The sequence below is a fragment of the Dreissena polymorpha genome, chromosome 11 (genome assembly GCF_020536995.1).
Source record: "Dreissena polymorpha isolate Duluth1 chromosome 11, UMN_Dpol_1.0, whole genome shotgun sequence".
Classification (NCBI taxonomy): Eukaryota; Metazoa; Mollusca; class Bivalvia; order Myida; family Dreissenidae; genus Dreissena; species Dreissena polymorpha.
Window position 1 is genome coordinate 5344388 of NC_068365.1, and position 20275 is coordinate 5364662.

Below are 20275 nucleotides of genomic sequence, written 5' to 3' on the forward strand. Positions count from 1 at the left end.
TCAATTTACCAAAGCGTGAAAAGATCCCTTTAACTGATTAAGCTCAAACATTATACATTGACCCAACTGGCCCCTAAATGAAACCTTTTGCCTGATGTGCATGACAGAACATGATAGGATTTGGTGGACACACACAATTATCCAAATTTCCAAAGTACAGACAGAACAACAAGAGGTATAAACAAGAGCACCGCCTTGCGGGTGCAGACCGCTCATCTATTTTTCTTTTAAAGGTGAAGGGACTATCTCAATACTTCAATCACAAAGGAGGGAAGGGGTGGGGTGGAGAGGGATGTATAGTGTGGGTGGGTGGTCATTTATTACATTATCTTCAAAAAATGCACACAAAAAAATTTAGGGGGGGGGGGGGTTTCTTGGGTGGGATGGTTGGACGGTATTTCAAAAATAAATAAATAAAAAAATACCGGGGGGGGGGGGGGGGGGGGGGGCCGGTGAGGGGGTATAATGTGAGGGTGTAGTCATTTATTAGATGATCTTTTAAAAAATTTTTTTAATAATTTAGGGGGGGGGATTCTGGGGGGAGGGGGGCGTGGGGGATGGTTTGGGTGGAGTCTATTGTGGTATGTCAGGTAAGAGTTGTTATGTCAAAGTATCAATCAAATATAATCATAAATAAAGAAATAATATGGCAATTTTAGCAACATTTAATAATTTGACCTTGATAGTCAAGGTCATTCAAAGGTCAGGGTAAAATTCAACTTGCCAGGTACAGTACCCTCATGTTAGCATGAAAGTATTTGAAGTTCTAAAGCAATAGCCTTGATACTTTAGAACTAAAGTGGATCTAAACACAAAATTTAACCATATATTCAAAGTTACTAAGTAAAAAAAGGGCTATAATTCCGTCAAAATGACAACCAGATTTATGCAACTTGTCCTATACTGTCCCCTAATGAAAGTTTGCGAGTGTTCCAAGTATGAAAGCAATATCTATGATACTTTAGGGGTAATATGGACCAAAACACAAAACTTAATCAAATTTTCAATTTCTAACTATAAAGGGCCCATAATTCTGTCAAAATGCCAGTCAGAGTTACATAACATTGCCTGCACAGTCCCCTTAAGATAGTTAGTAAGCATTGCAAGTATGAAAGCAATAGCTTTGATACTTAAGGGATAAAGTGGACCTAAACACAAATCTTAACCAAATTTTCAATTTTCTAAGTATAAAAAGGGCACATAATTCTGTCAAAATGCCAGTCAGAGTTACATAACTTGGCCTGCACTGTCCCCTTATGATAGTTAGTAAGCGTTGCAAGTATGAAAGCAATAGCTTTGATACTTAAGGAATAAAATGGACCTAAACACAAAACTTAACCAAATTTTCAATTTTCTAAGCATAAAAAGGGCACATAATTCTGTCAAAAATGCACGCCAGAGTTATCTTACTTTGCCTGCCCAGTCCCCTTATGATAGTAAGTAAGTGTACCAAGTTTAAATGCAATAGCGTTGATACTTTCTGAGAAAAGTGGACCTAAACACAAAACTTAACCGGACGCCGACGCTGACGCCGACGCAGATGACGACGCCAAGGTGATGACAATTGTTAATTTTTTTTTTCAAAATAGATGAGCTAAAAATGTTGACTATTTTTAAATTTAGCATTTTCTTGGATTTATTTCAAAAATACTATCAGAATAGCAAACAGTTTGGGTCAAGATCAGACGCCACGTTTTGTGGCATCTGATCTTGATCCAAACTGTTAAAAAAAAACACGTGGCGTCTGATCTTGACCCAAACTGTTTGCAAAGGCCTTTAAAATTCGGTTCCAGCACTGAAAGAGTTAATTCTGCTAGGTTACAGATCAGAGATGTGGGACTTTGTCTTTGACCTTGCATGATGATCTGGAAGACAAGTGTGAGGTTTCAATTGATTTTTTGTAGTAGTTACAGAGATGCGTACTTTTTGCATGCAAATATTCTGACCAAGTTTCATGAAGATTGGGGCATAAATGTGACTTCTAGATTGTTCACACGGCAATTGTTGACAATGCACAATGCATGATGAAAGGCAAGCAAAGGTGATCACAAACCCTCGCCAGCCATGGGTACAACCCACGATTAGTGGTTAGGTGAGCTAAAACTGTGCTACTTCATGGAACCAAACAAACATTGTAGTGACAAGAGAGCAGAGATGTTTACACAATGTATACATGAATGACATTTTGCCAGTCATGCTTTTGAACTATAGCAAAATTGGTATTTAAACCAGTCTGATAACTATGCCAAAGTTGAAATAAGCCTGTATCGTCATTTTATTTCAAATAAATATTATCAAAATAAATGGATAACAGAAGTTTTACAAGAATTAACTAATTTCCATTAATGTCAAAGTTTATGATAATTAACTTAATAAGTTTGATTTATTTTATGTAAGTTAAGTGACTCTAAATGGTCCTTGCTCTAGGAAAACGGGGCTTAATGCACGAGTGTAAAGTGCCATCCAAGATAAGCCTGTGCAGTCCGCACAGGCTAATCAGTGCAGTCTGCACAGGCTAATCAGGAACATCACTTTCCGCAATTACTGGATTTTCACTAAGAAGAGATTTCCTGTAATAGCCAAAAATACAATAAAAGCGGAAAGTATTGTCTCTGAGGGGCCTTTACGGACTGCAAGCCCCATTAGCCCAGATCAGAGCCTTTACGGACTGCAAGCCCCGTTAGCCCAGATCAGAGCCTTTACGGACTGCAAGCCCCGTTAGCCCAGATCAGAGCCTTTACGGACTGCAAGCCCCGTTAGCCCAGATCAGAGCCTTTACGGACTGCAAGCCTCGTTAGCCCAGATCAGAGCCTTTACGGACTGCAAGCCCCGTTAGCCCAGATCAGAGCCTTTACGGACTGCAAGCCCCGTTAGCCCAGATCAGAGCCTTTACGGACTGCAAGCCCCGTTAGCCCAGATCAGAGCCTTTACGGACTGCAAGCCCCATTAGCCCAGATCAGAGCCTTTACGGACTGCAAGCCCGGTTAGCCCAGATCAGAGCCTTTACGGACTGCAAGCCCCGTTAGCCCAGATCAGAGCCTTAACAGACTGCAAGCCCCATTAGCCCAGATCAGAGCCTTTACTGACTGCAAGCCCCATTAGCCCGGATCAGAGCCTTTACAGACTTCAAGCCCCATTAGCCCAGATCAGAGCCTTTACTGACTGCAAGCCCCGTTAGCCCAGATCAGAGCCTTTACAGACTGCAAGCCCCATTAGCCCAGATCAGAGCCTTTACAGACTGCAAGCCCCGTTAGCCCAGATCAGAGCCTTTACGGACTGCAAGCCCCATTAGCCGGGATCATGGCTCAAATCTAAGTCTACACATCGATGTTAAAGAAGGGAAACCAGATTCCCAAACAGAAGTGCTATCACCACACAGTCATTAATTGAATGTAAGGACACCTATTAGTGACATTAGATACACTGGGGCCAGGCAAATAATGAAGTATATATTAAAGTTGTTCTTTTAACAAAGGTCCTTACATACATGTATATAAAACAAAAAAATTGAATTAAAAAAGAATTTGTTTTTGGGATTATAAACACATATAACTTTAGTATTTTATTATCTTGAATCAGTGGTATAAACATCGACATAAAAATACCGCATCATAAATACTTTTGTGTTATTGTTTCGAAATAATATTAGCATAAAGCACAATTTAAGCAAATCTCCATGTGTATCAACACTTCAAAATATCACTTAAAGTGCATAACAAAATGCGTAAACAAATGTTTATACATCTTGGTGTATTCATGGATGTACATACTTTGCTTTCACCTCAATAAGCAGGGCAGCGCCCTCATTTATTTAAATGCTGCTATCCGAACATAAATTAGAGACACTTTTTAGGATCTCTTTCATTATCCTGAGCCAAAGTGATTTGCTATGATCTAAAGAGACATTACGAGGGTGGCAGTTTAATTTAATATAACAGGCATTGAAACTTGTTTTCGTAAAATGTAATAACAGTCTGAAAGCATATTTTTATTTCTAAGTATGCCAATGCTGCTTACAAAGAACACATAAGAATGGCAGATAAAAGCTCTTTTCAACAACTGATGACGCATAAGAAGAGGGACAAACACAATGGTTACCGCCTTTTAAGTTTTATTTACACTGACAAGTTTTCAAATGAACATTACAATGTAAAGGCATCTTTCTGACCGCTATGACTTGTTGTAATGACCAACTTTCTTTCATATCACTAATAGATAAAATATAAGATATAAAATTCATACAGCTTTTTGCACAAATTATATGAGATGTGCTCTGTAAAAATGGGGTTTAGCTCTTTCAGTGCGGGAACCGAATTTTGAAGGCCTTTGCAAACAGTTTGGATCCAGATGAGACGCCACAAAACATGGCATCTCATCTGGATCCAAACTGTTTGCTATTCTGATAGTATTCTTTGAAAAAAATTGAAGAAAATGCTAATTTTAGAAATTCTGCAGACGACATTTTAGCAGACAACAAATTTCCCAGCATGCAAAGAGCTAACCAGTCTGCAGGTCAATCAGGTAAAGGCAACACCATATGTCCACAAAGACTTTCATAAATTAAAACTGAAGTGGAAAAAAATGACATGCTCTTCAACCAAGCCCAAAACATTCATCCTAATTCATATTGTCACGGAGCAGAATCAATGGGGTTTTAAGGGGTTTTGCACATGCATTCAATTAACATACATTGACTTTTATATTAAGCTTCCTTTTGGGAAAATGGTGCAAAATGCTGATGTGCGTAAAATGTTGTCTCAGTTTTTCCTGTGTTTACTAATAACGACAGGGAGTCACTTGCAAATAAAAATCCAGACAAGACGGAAAGTGTTGTCCCTGATTATCAAGCATGGACTACATAGTCTAATCTGGGACAACAATTTACGCACATGCATTAAGCACGGTTTATGCAGAGAGAGGCTCTATTCATATCCAATGTTACCATCTACTGCACTATTCATATCCAATGTTACCATCTACTGCTCTATTCATATCCAATGTTACCATCTACTGCACTATTCATATCCAATGTTACCATCTACTGCACTATTCATATCCAATGTAACCATCTACTGCACTATTCATATCCAAAGTTACTATCTACTGCACTATTCATATCCAATGTTACCATCGACTGCACTATTCATATCCAATGTAACCATCTACTGCACTATTCATATCAAATGTAACCATCTACTGCACTATTCATATCCAATGTTACCATCAGATTCTACTGCACTATTCATATCAAATGTTACCATCTACTGCACTATTCATATCCAATCTTACCATCTACTGCTCTATTCATATCCAATGTTACCATCTACTGCACTATTCATATCCAATGTGACCATCAACTGCACTATTCATATCCAATGTTACCATCTACTGCACTATTCATATCCAATGTAACCATCTACTGCACTATTCATATCCAATGTAACCATCTACTGCACTATTCATATCCAATGTTACCATCTACTGCACTATTCATATCCAATGTTATCATCTACTGCACTATTCATATCCAATGTTACCATCTACTGCACTATTCATATCCAATGTTACCATCTACTGCACTATTCATATCCAATGTTACCATCTACTGCACTATTCATATCCAATGTTACCATCTACTGCACTATTCATATCAAATGTAACCATCAACTGCACTATTCATATCCAATGTAACCATCTACTGCACTATTCATATCCAATGTTACCATCTACTGCACTATTCATATCAAATGTAACCATCTACTGCACTATTCATATCCAATGTAACCATCTACTGTACTATTCATATCCAATGTTACCATCTACTGCACTATTCATATCAAATGTAACCATCTACTGCACTATTCATATCCAATGTACCCATCTACTGTACTATTCATATCCAATGTTACCATCTACTGCACTATTCATATCAAATGTAACCATCTACTGCACTATTCATATCCAATGTAACTATCTGCTGCACTATTCATATCCAATGTAACCATCTACTGCACTATTCATATCAAATGTTACCATCTACTGCACTATTCATATCCAATGTTACCATCTACTGCTCTATTTATATCAAATGTTACCATCTACTGCACTATTCATATCAAATGTTACCATCTACTGCACTATTCATATCCAATGTTACCATCTACTGCACTATTCATATCCAATGTTACCATCTACTGCACTATTCATATCCAATGTTACCATCTACTGCTCTATTCATATCCAATGTTACCATCTACTGCTCTATTCATATCCAATGTTACCATCTACTGCACTATTGATATCCAATGTTACCATCTACTGCTCTATTCATATCCAATGTTACCATCTACTGCACTATTCATATCCAATGTTACCATCTACTGCACTATTCATATCCAATGTAACCATCTACTGCACTTTTCTTATCCAATGTTTCCATCTACTGCACATTCCAAAATCAGTGTTTGTCAATTATTGCGTTCTTATTCACAGTCACTGAGTCATGCAATAATCTTACTGAAATCTAAGCATAACAACTTATCCGTCAGATAAATACTTACTGATCCACGCCCAATAGGGCCCGAAATATGATCTTGGGCGCAGACTATTATCGCCATTTGTTCGGTAAGTCGCTATACTAACATTTGTCTACCAAATTCAATACTGTATTTATTGACCTTTCCTCCTCCATTGTTACAACTCTAATAACTGATTTAAATCTCCTCACCTTAAATTACTGAAAAGTATCTCATTTTCTAACGTGTGTAGCCATTATTATTGATTCGCCCTTGCTGTCCTTGATTTGAAAGAACACATTTCAGTCATTTAGATTGATTTGTATATTTTTGTTGCTACTGTTTGAGTAACTTTTGAACATTTGATTGATTATAGGCTAAATATAAGCCATTACTTGCAAAATTGTCATTGCTGTGAAAAAGAAAGTGTATGATAATTTAAAGACATGATAAGTGATAATTAAAATATCAATATATTTACAGTGTTTCCATTGGAAGGTAAGAGAATACCAAACTCCTCATAGTATGAATTTAACAGCTACAGGCAAACAGTCCCAACAATTTTCTTTTTCAAAAGGAAGTAGAATAGTTTCCAGCAAAACAAGCAAACAAGAGCTGTCACAGGACAAGAGCTGTCACAGGACAAGAGCTGTCACAGGACAAGAGCTGTCACAGGACAAGATCTGTCACAGGACAAGAGCTGTCACAGGACAAGAGCTGTCACAGGACAAGAGCTGTCAAAGGACAAGAGCTGTCACAGGACAAGAGCTGTCACAGGACAAGAGCTGTCACAGGACAAGAGCTGTCACAGGACAAGAGCTGTCACAGGACAAGAGCTGTCACAGGACAAGAGCTGTCACAGGACAAGAGCTGTCACAGGACAAGAGCTGTCACAGGACAAGAGCTGTCACAGGACAGTTACTGGAACATCAATACAGCTCTTTCAGAGTCTACATCTATCTGAGCAACATTCTACCAAAATGGGGTTTAATGCATGTGCAGAAAGTGTTGTCCAAGATTAGCCTTTGCAGACTAGGGATGACACTCTCCGCCTACACTGCAGACTAGGGATGACACTCTCCGCCTACACTGCAGACTAGGGATGACACTCTCCGCCTACACTGGACAGACTAGGGATGACACTCTCCGCCTACACTGCAGACTAGGGATGACACTCTCCGCCTACACTGCAGACTAGGGATGACACTCTCCGCCTACACTGCAGACTAGGGATGACACTCTCCGCCAGGGATGACACTCTCCGCCTAACTAGGGTTGACACTCTCCGCCAGGGATGACACTCTGCCACGGATGACACTCTCCGCCTAACTAGGGATGACACTCTCCGCCTACACTGCAGACTAGGGATGACACTCTCCGCCAGGGATGACACTCTCCACCTAACTAGGGTTGACACTCTCCGCCAGGGATGACACTCTGCCAGGGATGACACTCTCCGTCTAACTAGGGATGACACTCTCCGCCAGGGATGACACTCTCCGCCTAACTAGGGATGACACTCCGCCTACACTGGGATGACACTCTCCGCCTACACTGGGATGACACTCTCCACCTACACTGGACAGACTAGGGATGACACTCTCCACCTACACTGGACAGACTAGGGATGACACTCTCCACCTACACTGGACAGACTAGGGATGACACTCTCCGCCTATCTAGGGATGACACTCTCTGCCAGGGATGACACTCTCCGCCTACACTGGATGACACTCTCCGCCTACACTGGATTTTCGCTAAAGAGAGACTTCCTTTAATTGAAACTTAACACACATGCATTAAGCTCAGTTTTCCCAGAGCCAGGCTAATTATTGTTAGCAGCAAAAGCCCATGGCTTATTGAGATACTCTCAAGTATGTTTCCCAGGTAAAGCCAATACTCATGTCTAATGGCAATTTTGAGAATTCTCCCAGAGTTAGAATACAATCAGGAACTTCCTCATTGCTGGGAGGAAACAATATCCAAATAACCATTGCAACCTATGGGTTATCTGATTTATGGATTGTCAGAGTTAACGGTCCTGGTAAGCGACCATGCACACTGACAATGCAGTTATTAGTTGAATATCAGTAATTAGTTGAATATCAGTATTAGTTGAATATCAGTATTAATTGAATATCAGCGTTAGTTGTTGAATATCAGCATAACTTCAATAGCAGTTTTAGTTGAATATCAGCATAAGTTGAATATCAGTATTAGTTGAATATCAGTATTAGTTGAATATCAGTGTTATTTGCTGAATATAAGTATTAGTTGAATATCTGTATTGGTTGAATATCAGTTTTAATTGAATATCAGTGTTAGTTGTTGAATGTCAGTATCAGTTGAATATTAGTATAAGTTAAATATTAGTTTAAGTTAAATATAAGTATAAGTTGAATATCAGTTTTAGTTAAATATCAGTATTAGTTGAATATATGTGTAAGTTAAATATCTGTTTAAATTGAATGTCAAAATTAGCTGAACATCAGTTTTAGTTGAATATAAGTTTTAGCTGAATATCAGTATAAGTTGAATATCAGTTTGAGTTGAATATCAGTATTAGTTGAATATCAGTATTAGTTGAGTATCAGTGTAAGTTGAATATCAGTATTAGTTGAATATCAGTATAAGTTGAGTATTAGTATAAGTTGAATATCAGTATTATTTGAATATCAGTATTAGTTGAATATCAGTATTAGTTGAACATCAGTATAAGTTGAACATCAGTATTAGTTGAGTATCAGTGTAAGTTGAATATCAGTATTAGTTGAATATCAGTATAAGTTGAACATCAGTATTAGTTGAATATCAGTATAAGTGGAATATCAGTATAGTTGAATATCAGTTTTAGTTGAACATCAGTATTAGTTGAATATCAGTATAAATTGAATATCAGTTTTAGTTGAATATCAGTGTAAGTTGAATATCAGTTTTGGTTGAATATTATTATTAGATGAATATCCTTTTTATTTGAATATCAGTATTAGTTGAATATCAGTATTAGATGAATATCTGTTTTAGTAGAATATCTGTTTAAGTTGAATATCAGTATTTGTTGAATATCAGTATTATTTCAATATCAGTATTAGTTGTATATCAATATGACTTGGATATCAGAATTAGTTGGATATCAGTATTATTTGAATATCAATATTAGTTGAATATCAGTAAAAGTTGAATATCAGTATCAGTTGAATATCAGTATAAGTTAAATATCAGTTTAAGTTTAATAGCAGTTTTAGTAGAATATCAGTTTAACCCTTACAGTGCGGGAACCGAGTTGTGAAGGCCTTTGCAAACAGTTTGGATCCAGATGAGACGCCACAGAACGTGGCGTCTCATCTGGATCCAAACTGTTTGCTATTCTGATAGTATTCTTTGAAAAAAAATCGTAGAAAATGCTAATTTTAGAAATTCAGCAGACGACATTTTAGCAGACGACAAATTTCCCAGCATGCAAAGGGTTAAGTGAATATCAGTTTTAGTTGGTGGATATCAATATTAGTGATCAGATCAGGAACCACACAGGCTAATACATAACAACACTTTTTTTCCAAGAGTGTCAGGCTAATATTTTTCATATTAGACATACATGTCTTATCAGCTTAGACATTGATGATAGCCTGTTGATACTATTGTATCTGATTAGGGCTGCAACAATATACCGGTATATCGGTATATATCGCAATACGCAATCCGCATATTGTATTGCGATATGATTTTCATCATACCGGTACGAAAATTTTACAAAAATTCATTCACATTTCGTCCAGAAAAGCCATCCGAAATAATGATAAAAAGGTAAACAAAACAAAGCAGTGTAAATTATTTTTTACGTAAAAATAGCATTCTAAAAAGTGTATTATACGGAGTAGCGTTGTTACATGGGAGCATTCATTCGATGCTTTTGAACAGATTATCATTGAATTAATTGCGCACAGCTGTAAATGTTTCGTTCGATTCTGATTTGAGCATTATTTGTAATCCGAATTTCGGAAACACGCTTCCAAATTTGAATGCTAACGCGACAATAAAAAATTATAGCGTCAAATAAAAAGTGCTTTATCCTTTGTCTCAATAAAAAGCGCGCGAAAATTATACAGACATGTAGAACGTCGCATGGAAAGTATGGGTGTATTTTGTGTTGTATAAAAACGGGAACATCACTTCAGCTGAATTACGCGTGTTCAGTGGGAAAAACGCCCCGGTTGGACGTTATTTCATCACATCTTTAAATAGTAACAATTGCAAAAATGTATTTGATACTTAAGAAAATTTGCGAATGTTTGTGTTTCTTATTATTCTTGAGCACATTTATAGTAAATATTTACCAGAATTTGCTTTAAAATTGGAATTTATGGGATTATCGGGTAATTGGCAAGTTATAATTTTGGTACAAGTTAGCAATATATTGCGATATATTGCAATACGGGTTTTTGAACTGACAATATATTGCAATACGGTTTTTGGCGTATTGTTGCAGCACTATATCTGATACTGACATTTATAGTATAGATACAACTATTTGACGGCAAGACTTTAACAAATATGCTACATGCTTAATTGCAACCTTGAGCAGAAAGTCTCCAGTCAAATTAAGTGCTTTAAATAGACTGTAATCAAAAATGTCTGATAAAGCTAATCTCATCCCCCATTGAAAGCATAATTCAAATCAATATTAAGTGCCCAATTTTTCCAAACAGGGCTTACCACTAAAATGAAACTAATTATGGAAAAGAGCTACATCATTGAAGACAATACAGACTTTGTATTAAAGCTCTTATATCTTGTTGAACATGAGAAGTTCATGCAAGGACTTTGTTTACACTCTGATTTCAGGTCTGCTTTCTTGCTTATGTACACATTATTTCTATTTTTATTTTACATATTGTGAAATGTTGAACAGCGTGACGTCTTAATTATTTTCGTTGATTTTTAAAACTCATGATTTCTTCTATTATCAACAGAAGCAAAAATACCCACATGCTTATTGCTAGCATATTAATTTACAGAAGCAAATGTATCCACACATTATTTCTTAAAATTAATACATAGAAGAAAATATACTCACACATCATATCTTGCAGATTAATCAACAGAAGCAGATGTACTTATACGTCATATCTAGCAGATTAATTTACAGAAGCAGATGTACTTATAGATCATATCTAACAGATTAATCAACAGAAGCAGATGTACTTATACATCATATCTAGCAGATTAATCAACAGAAGCAGATGTACTTATACATCATATCTAACAGATTAATCAACAGAAGCAGATGTACTTATACATCATATCTAACAGATTATTCAACAGAAGCAGATGTACTTATACATCATATCTAGCAGATTAATCAACAGAAGCAGATGTACTTATACATCATATCTAACAGATTAATCAACAGAAGCAGATGTACTTATACATCATATCTAACAGATTATTCAACAGAAGCAGATGTACTTATACATCATATCTAGCAGATTAATCAACAGAAGCAGATGTACTTATACATCATATCTTGCAGATTAATCAACAGAAGCAGATGTACTTATACATCATATCTAGCAGATAAATCAACAGAAGCAGATGTACTTAAACATCATTTCTAGCAGATAATCAACAGAAGCAGATGTACTTATACATCATATCTTGCAGCTTACTCAACAGAAGCAGATGTACTTATACATCATATCTTGCAGCTTACTCAACAGAAGCAGATGTACTTATACATCATTTCTTGCAGAATAATCAATAAAGTAAGAATACCCACACATTACATATATTTCTTGCAGATTGATCAATAAAGTAAAAATACACATTACATGTATTTCTTTCAGATTCATCAATAAAAGCAACATACCCACATACACATTACTTACAACTAATCAACAAAAAAAAGTTATATACATCATTTCATTAAGATAGATAGCATTAATCAAATTAAAAATAATAACATGTTTTTACAGATTAATAAAGATTAGCAAATATATTCTTCATAGATGAATAGAATATCTTATTATTAGAGTAATATTTATGATTTCAGGCTAGCAATATTAAAGACAAATCTTAAAGTCTATCATATAATGTTAGCCAATAATTGTAAAACTGGTCAAATAGCCACATGATTGTTGGACAATAGTATTTGAGCTCAGCTTGGGTTCTGAATAAAAACAGCTTAATTTTCTTTCCTACTCTAATAAATATTTTGTTGTATGACTGAATTAAAAGCACGATCCTTGAATAGCATAATTGAAATAACAAAGTGAAAATGGAAAGAAAGTATGCAGCTTCTACATGAAATAAAATTAAAATCTTTTATATTAAAATCTCAGTATTTTTTTTGTAACAAAACATTATTAAATGTTAACAGACTATACAATTAGTTTTCCATTATATATTTGGCACAGGTCCAAATGTGTTGTGTTTTTCAACAAAGGAATTTTTTGTAAAATTGTATTATTGTACTCAATCACTGAATAATACAAAGTTGATCCAGTTCAATGGAAGACAAGTAAATCCACATGGTCATATGTCAAAGAAACAAGAGTTGCCATTCTACAGACCAATTCTTCGGCGGAATTTGAAATTTAAGAATCTGACATATTTACAGATCTTGTTTGAATTAAAAAAATGAATCATTACCATGTCCCGTGCACAAGTTCACAATCGCAATCATGCACTGGTTTGATATAACAGTGTCTATAACTGTACGTTTATTTTGATGGTGGGTTCACTTTTAAGTGTACATAAATGTACAGCAAAAAATAACATTGTGAAAAATTATTGTTTGTTTATTTTTAAATAAGAATACACTATACAATTTCTGAGATTTATGAAAAAATAAAAGGACATTGGAATATACTTTATGTTGCTTGTACTTACTGCCATTTGTTGCACAAAAAGCTCTTTAAAGAGGGGATCACTGTAGAAGGCAAAGGGGGAGGGGGTCACTTTATAATGAGTAAAATGGGGGGGGGGGTCACTTAAAAGCTTGAAAAGGGGGATAAATTGAGAATGTGTTAGAAGGGGATCACTGTAGAGGGTGTAAAAGGGGATCACTGTAGAGGGCGTAAAGGGTGATTACTGTAGAGGGTGTAATGGGCGGTCACTGTAGAGGGTGCAAAGGGGGATTACTGTAGAGGGTGTTATGGGGGATCACTGTAGAGGGTGTAAAATGGGATCACTATAGAGGGTGTAAAGGGGGATAACTGTAGAGGGTGTAAAAGGTAATAACTGTAGAGATTGTAAAGGGGGATCACTGTAGAGGGTGTAAAGGGGGATTACTGTAGAGGGTGTAAAGGGGGATTACTGTAGAGGGTGTAATGGGGGATTACTGTAGAGGGTGTTAAGGGGATAACTGTTGAGGGTGTTAAGGGGATTACTGTAGAGGGTGTAAATGGGATCACTGTAGAGGGTTTAAAGGGGATAACTGTAGAGGGTGTAAATGGGATCACTCTAGAGGGTTTAAAGGGGTTTACTGTAGAGGGTGCAAAGCGGGAAAACTGTAGAGGGTGTAAAGGGGGACTACTATAGAGGGTGTAAAGGGGGGTTACGTAGAGGGTGTTAAGGGGGGTTACGTAGAGGGTGTTAAGGGGGATTACTGTGGAGGGTGTAAAGGGGGATTTCTGTAGAGGGTGTAATGGGGGATTACTGTAGCGGGTGTTAAGGGGATAACTGAAGAGGGTGTTAAGGGGGATTACTGTGGAGGGTGTAAAGGGGGATTACTGTAGAGGGTGTAATGGGGGATTACTGTAGAGGGTGTTAAGGGGATAACTGTAGAGGGTGTTAAGGGGATTACTGTAGAGGGGTGTAAATGGGATTACTGTAGAGGGTGTTAAGGGGATAACTGTAGAGGGGTGTTAAAGGGATTACTGTAGAGGGTGTTAAGGGGATAACTGTAGAGGGTGTTAAGGGGATAACTGTAGAGGGTGTTAAGGGGATTACTGTAGAGGGTGTAAATGGGATCACTGTAGAGGGTTTAAAGGGGATAATTGTAGAAGGTGTAATGGGCCATCACTGTAAAAGGTGTAAAGGAAAATCACTGTAGAGGGTGTAAAGGGGGATCACTCTAGTAGGTGTAAAGGGGGATCACTGTAGAATGTATAAAGGGAATCACTACAGAAAGTAATAAGGGGGATCTCTGCAAAAGGTAAAGGGGAAACACTGTTAAAGTACTAAAGGGGATCAGTGAAAAAGTTTTAATGGGGGATCACTGTAGACAATGCAATTTTCAAAATCACACAATCGTGCCAAGGTCAAACATGTGCATGGTGCAGCTTATTTTCATTGTGTTCTGAGAAAACTGGGCATAATGCATGTGCTTAAAGTGTCGTCCCAGATTAGCCTGTGCAGTCCGCTGTGTGGCTAATCTTGGACGACACTTAACGCACATGCATTATGACCAGTTTTGTCAGAAGGAGACTCATACTAATGTTATAGTTCTGTTATAGTTCTGTTATAGTTCTGTTATAGTTCTGTTATAGTTCTGGTATAGTTCTGTTATATTTCTGTTATAGTTCTATTATAGTTCTGTTATAGTTCTGTTATAGTTCTGATGCAAACCTCCCAAAACTCTACAACACACTATTTTGCTAATTCACAATGACAGATGGAAACTTATTTTGTAATATCATAACATGGTTATCAAAAATATTTAACAGAAGATTGTCCAACATTTTAACACTTAAAATATTTGTTAATTGCGATAAGAATTTATTTGACAAACTGATATCTTTTTATAAAATCTGACACAGATGTCATGCCTTTTGTTGACACTTTTCCTCTCTGCTGTGTGAACAGTGATTTGGCTGCGGCGAAATTACTTTTCACTGCCAATTTTCTTTTGTCCTGTATTTACATTGGCCACAGATCAGAACCATTGAGTTTGTTCAGTTTTATTTAGGTCCTGATAATCAAAACGACTTACATGAAGAGGAATTTCTAAGTGGACAATAATAATTTGCCTAACCCTACCGAGTCAACAAACATTGGCTAACAGGTCACCAACACCCATGTAAAAACACTTGCATGAAACCAACATTAATTTCATTTGTATTCACCAGTTTTGCACATATTTGTCCATCCATTTAAAATATTCACACACAAAACACTCAAAATTGACCTAAACAAACAATGTCTCTATGTTTCAGATGATAACAGAAAAGTCATTTATTTGTGATATGTCATTTTGGAGCTATAATTGGGCAATACTGGGACAAAGTTTTATTTATGTCCGCCATTTCAAGCTATTTATATTTTTTTCTGAAATTCCTTCAATGTTGGTATCGGGCCAACCTGAAGTACCAGAAGGCAACCCCGTCTAATATTCAGTGATCACCAACTACACTCACATGCAACGACAGTGCATTGAGCCCAGGCTGACTATGAGAACTACATGACCCAAAAACTTGCTGATGGGACAGACTACTACAGCTCATTGGGTCATTGTCGACCTGAAATGGCTTGAAGTCACCAGGGGGTGACTAGAACCCGATTCATGTCACCCTGGGGTGACTTCAAGCCGATTCTAGTCACCCGGTCGGCTTGAAGTCACCCCAGGGTGACAAGAATCTGCTTCTAGTCACCCCCGGTTGACTTCGAGTCATTTCAGGTCGACAATGACCCAATGAGCCCTACCACATAGTATTGTACATGTAGTTGTTTCATGCACAAAGCAAACAATTATCACACATCCACTAGAGATTTGCTGATCTCCCTCACAAATGGATGTAAACAGAAATGACAATGCATGTTCTATTTTTAGTACCCATCTCCTGAAGTTGTATCTGATAGAGCAGCTATTTATCAGTGGTCTCACACACAAACACAGTATTCCTATGTTAACCCTTTGCATGCTGGGAAATTTGTCGTCTGCTAAAATGTCATCTGCTGAAGTTCTAAAATTAGCATTATCTTCGATTTTTTTCAAAGAATACTATCAGAATAGCAAACAGTTTGGATCCTGATGAGACGCCACTTTTGTGGCGTCTCATCTGGATCCAAACTGTTTGCAAAGGCCTTCAAAATTCGGTTCCAGCGCTAAAAGGGTTTAGGTAGGCAAACAAATAAGCCTCATTCTGGAAAAACAGGGTTTAATGCATGAGCGTAGTGTCGTTCCAGATTAGCCTGTGCAGTGCATGCGGGCTAATCAGGGACAACACTGTCTGACTTTTAGATAGTTTTGTTAAAAGGATTCTCTTCTTAGCGCAAAATCCAGTTAACATGGAAAGAGTTGTCCCTGATTAGCCTGTGCTCACTGCACAGGCTTACTTGAGATCACACTTAATGTACATGCATTAAATTCTGTTTTCTCAGAGCGTCGTTTAAATGTTTGTTTCATGGTTCCGTGACCTTCCCTAAAGAATTGCCTTCGCCCAAGAATATTTCAAGAATATTTTATTGATTTTTGTTGGCATATTACATTTCCTTATTATATTCCCAGCATTTCTTTCCTTTGCTGATTCCCATACTGGTAGGCTTGTAGCCTATTTAAACAAAATGGTGTCTGACCAAACAGTGAGTGACATTGTGAAAAAAATTAAGTCTTTAAAAAGTTTTTAAGGTACTTACTAGACAAAGTCTTATTTAAATTGCTTTATTAAACTTTGACCTTATATTGTGACCTTAACCTTAAACTCGCTTCAAATCCCATAAAGCTGTTAATCAATTTAGAATGCTTGAGTTAAAGAATGCCATAATTGATGTCACATGGGTCAGAAACATGTCATCGACTCAATCATTAATTGACCAGTCGCCAAATATGCGATCGCTTTGCCCACTTAGTTGTGTTTTCATAAAACTCTTACTCCAACAGTCTTTATAATGTTTGTCGGACCATGTGGCCGCAATAAACAAAATCTGATTATTACGTGAGTTTGATTGACAGCTGGAGAGTGGTCCATTGACTGGAGCAAAAGTTGAATTTTTATATAAAATCTGTACAGAGAAGTATGTTATTTAGGCAGTATAAATACTCGTCAAATGAAGATGCAAATCCATTGCAGATACATGTTAGTAAATAAATTATATTGGAAATCAATTTGCTCAAATTCCGGATGGCTTTAAAAAATTGTCAGTCCCTGCGAGTATGAGCCATCATGTTTCGACTGTTTTTGAAAATCCAACAACGCTATACAAAGTTATACTTGGGGCAAAGTGTCATGTACAAATTTTCCTAAATTGATCTTTGACTTTTAATTGTGACCTTGACCTTAAGACCATGTACTTTCACAAGTCTCATCATGCCGATAGCTAATGCCCAGATATTTCAAAATCCATCCATGCCCAACAAAGTTATACTCTGGACAAATTGTTCAGGACTTAATTCCAAAATTTACCTTTGACCTTTACTTTGGACTTAAAGGACTAATTCTTGAGCATGTGACTGTGTATCCCGATCACTTTAAGCAAGTCATTTAAAAATCCATCAAAGATGACGGTGTTATGCTCAGTACAAAGTGTACACATTTCCTTAACCTGACCTTTGACCTTGACTTTTGACCTTAAACCTAGTGACCTATTTCTTGCTAATGACACTCTTTCTCATCATATTGATCACTTATGTCAAGTTATTAGAAAACTGTGTATCTTAACTATTGTATCTATGAGTTTGGGCTGAGCATGTCACATTGATATGGACTGCACAGTACATCCTCCACAAATGACTCACACTCCTAGGGGGTCTTCCTTCTGCCTTTTGTATTCTTTTTGTGGTCAGAAACTACCATTTATAGAATGGGCAATCAAACACATTGTCTTAAAAGTAAATATTTACTATATTTTTATTATACAGATTGTCACATTTACAGAACTTATTTCCATACTATTTACATTTTACAATTCAACGTTAATAAATGTAATGTAATGTATTTATTGACAACACTTTAATATTCTTAATAGTCTGAGATTACTATAAAGCAAACTAGAGCTTTGTCACAGACGTGATGAATACCGCACATGCCGCATTGACATATAATATTTTGCATGTCGTCTTCACAAAAAACAGCGGACACCATGCTCAATTTTTAAAACGCACTAAGTGACCCCTTGACCTAGTTTTTGACCCAGAAAGGCCCATGTTCTAACTTAGCCTTAAGATCATCTCCATAAAACTTCTGACCAAGTTTGGTGAAGATCGGATGTAAACTACTTGAATTACCATGCTGAAGGTTAAAAAACGCACTAAGTGACCCAGTGACCTAGTTTTTGACCCGGCAAGGCCCATGTTCATTCATGACCTAGACATCATGTAGATACAACTTCTGACCAAGTTTGGTGAAGATCGGATGAAAACTACTTGAATTAGAGAGCTGACACTTAATACGGACCGACAGACTGACCGACTGACCGACCGACAAGTTCGCTCCTATATACCCCCCTAAACTTCGTTTGTGGGGGTATAAAAAAGTTAAATATTTTGTTTGCCTAAAGCAGGACTTGAACGTGGGACCTCTAGTGGTTAAACAGAACCCTTTTCCTCTACACCAGGGGGGCATTTTAATACATTTATGCCTAGTGGACTCGTCCATCCTTCTAAATTACATCAATTTATTTCCAAAATTGGGGATGTCTAGTATATGTATTTCTATATTTAGAATATTTCTTACAGAAATTCCTTAAAGCAAACAGCGCAGACCCTGATGTGATGCCGCATCATGCGGCGTCTCATCTGGGTCTACGCTGTTTGCCAAGGCCTTTTTGTCAAGACGCTAGGCATAAATGGGTTAATCAGCTGGTGACGTATTATTATTATTGCTATCTTGTTTTGATTTCGACAGAATTTTCTTAGTTTTACAACTGGATATATCACTATCGCGATCTTTGGACCCAATCAACCTGCCAAGTTGTGTTCGGGATTTTAAGGGGAATGGAATATGATAATTAACAGAGATGCTGTGTCAACAATCAAAGGCTGAGCTTTGATACAAACTGGATAAAAGACATCATTTTAGAAAAATATTTATATCAAACAGAGCCTTTTACAAAGTATTTCAAAGTGCAAATGCCATTTAGGCCATTTAAAATCAATATCAATTTATTGCCCAACACCTTGCTTGTTTTTATCAAAAATAAACATCCATAAACCAAACAGAAAATGAAGACACTGGAAGTCACAGCAGGACAGGAATGTCAAGGGCTCCATAAACAAACATTGTCATAAAATATTGCTCTTTTACCCAAAAACTTGCTGATGGGACAGACTACTACAGCTCATTGGGTCATTGTCGACCTGAAATGGCTTGAAGTCACCAGGGGGTGACTAGAACCCGATTCATGTCACCCTGGGGTGACTTCAAGCCGATTCTAGTCACCCGGTCGGCTTGAAGTCAGCCCAGGGTGACAAGAATCTGCTTCTAGTCACCCCCGGTTGACTTCGAGTCATTTCAGGTCGACAATGACCCAATGAGCCCTACCACATAGTATTGTACATGTAGTTGTTTCATGCACAAAGCAAACAATTATCACACATCCACTAGAGATTTGCTGATCTCCCTCACAAATGGATGTAAACAGAAATGACAATGCATGTTCTATTTTTAGTACCCATCTCCTGAAGTTGTATCTGATAGAGCAGCTATTTATCAGTGGTCTCACACACAAACACAGTATTCCTATGTTAACCCTTTGCATGCTGGGAAATTTGTCGTCTGCTAAAATGTCATCTGCTGAAGTTCTAAAATTAGCATTATCTTCGATTTTTTTCAAAGAATACTATCAGAATAGCAAACAGTTTGGATCCTGATGAGACGCCACTT

At 37.1% G+C, this 20275-nt stretch overlaps 1 protein-coding gene across 1 annotated transcript in view; it reads right to left on the reverse strand.

The window, feature by feature from the left end:
- LOC127850450 (zinc finger protein GLIS3-like) overlaps positions 1–20275 on the reverse strand; it is an 85080-nt gene that overhangs the window by 42503 nt on the left and 22302 nt on the right. The gene's annotated exons all lie outside the window — the stretch shown is intronic.